Here is a 1,719-nt window from a genome sequence, read left to right as displayed (position 1 = left end):
ATGCTTTATCCCTTATGTACTGCAAGGAATCAAGAGGTTGGGCAACCCGGACAGTTCTTATCCATTAAAGTGGTCCCAGATGTTTTTTTAAAAATGTGATGATTATGTGATTTTATTAGTAATTTGCTTTTACTTAAATTAGTGTAATATGTTTTAATATCTTTTTGTTAATACTTTAGATGCTTTTGCAAAAATGTGACATAAGTAGAGAATCATATAATAAACTCCAGGTACTCGTTGAAAAATTAAGTCAGGGACAATCTCATTTTGTCTATACCCTCACTTACTCCCTGACACCAGGGTTATTTTGAAGCAAATCCCAGACATTATATAATTTCCACTCTACATTTTTGCTCTAAGATTTCAAGACTAAAGCACCTTGGTGCCCTAAGGAGTCCACCACTGCGGAGCTGCCTTCCAAGGGACTGGGCCTCCTATGTGCTGTGCCAGGTCCTGTGCCTACAGCTGTGGTGAGCTGCACACCTAAGGTGACAAACTTGTTGAATCCTTAAATGATGGACTTAAGGAGAAAAAGATGATACAGAAGGATAAGTCCCTTCCCAAAGATGTCTGGAAGTTGGGAGGTGGAAGTGAATGGGGAAGAAGCCAAATTTGTGTGGAAAATTACTGGAGAAAAGATCACTGTCATTTTAAATATTTACAAGAGCATCCCACCAACATTTCATGGGGAGGAGGAGCCCTCCCAAGGACAGAAGGTTGAAGAACAGGAGCCTGATTGATGTCCACTCCCAATTTTGTGGCTGAAGTTATAAAGAATGATGACAAGAAGGTCCTTGTGCTGGACTGTCACTATCCAGAAGATGAGGTTGGACAAGAAGAGGAGGACAAGAATGACATTTATCCACCAGGGAAGTGAGTTTTCAGTCCAGTGGCGAGTCTGAACGGAAGGACATGACTTACACACCCAACGCTGAGTCCCTGGCCTGGGCTTTCTATGACCACCTAACGTATTTGCTGGTGGACTGCAGGGTGGTGAATGACACTTCTGTGGATGAGTAGGTGGAGCTCAGCACAGCCCTGGAGCACCAGGAATATATTACTCTTCTCGAAGAGCACAACAGTTTTATCAAGAGCTGGTAGAGCAGACAAGACATGAAATACCTTCATTTTACGGAAATACAGAATTATATATTATATTAATAATGTATTATGACATATAACATAATAAGACATATGTTCTCATATATTAACATATAATGATATAATTCATTCATTCATTATATATTAATATATTATTATACATTATGCCATTATATGTGTACATATGTATAATGTATATAATAATGGTGTTATACATACTATGTAGCAATATATAATAATTATATCTATAATACCATTATCACAAAATATGTAATTTCTTACTATTATCAAATACATCTTCTGTGTTCACATTTCCCTAATTGCCTCATAAATATTTTTTGTTTTATAGTTTATTGTTTGAATCAGGACCATAATAAAGGCAATGAGTTGCAGCAGGTTGAAAAGGCCCCTAAGTTCTCTTTTACCTTACCTCTCTATCTCTTCTATGGGCAATTTATCTGTTGACACACCCAGATCATTTACCCTGTAGACTTTCCCAGCCTGAATTTTGCTGCTTGCACCCCTGTCCCGTCCTTTAAACTATTTATCTGTCCCCGTGTTTCCTGTAAGCTGATAGCTAAATCCAGAGGCTTGCACAATTCAGGTCTGTATCCTGAC

The 1,719-nt window shown here is 38.2% G+C and overlaps 1 pseudogene; it reads left to right on the top strand.

Moving 5' to 3' along the window:
* The first annotated feature begins 436 nt into the window (after window positions 1-436).
* LOC113934089 lies at window positions 437-1,101 on the top strand (annotated as a pseudogene).
* Window positions 1,102-1,719: the final 618 nt, after the last annotated feature.

The sequence above is a fragment of the Zalophus californianus genome, chromosome 13, assembly GCF_009762305.2.
Source record: "Zalophus californianus isolate mZalCal1 chromosome 13, mZalCal1.pri.v2, whole genome shotgun sequence".
In the NCBI taxonomy this organism is placed as follows: Eukaryota; Metazoa; Chordata; class Mammalia; order Carnivora; family Otariidae; genus Zalophus; species Zalophus californianus.
The sequence above is the reverse complement of the archived record's forward strand: the minus strand, read 5'-3'. Positions and strand labels throughout refer to the sequence as shown.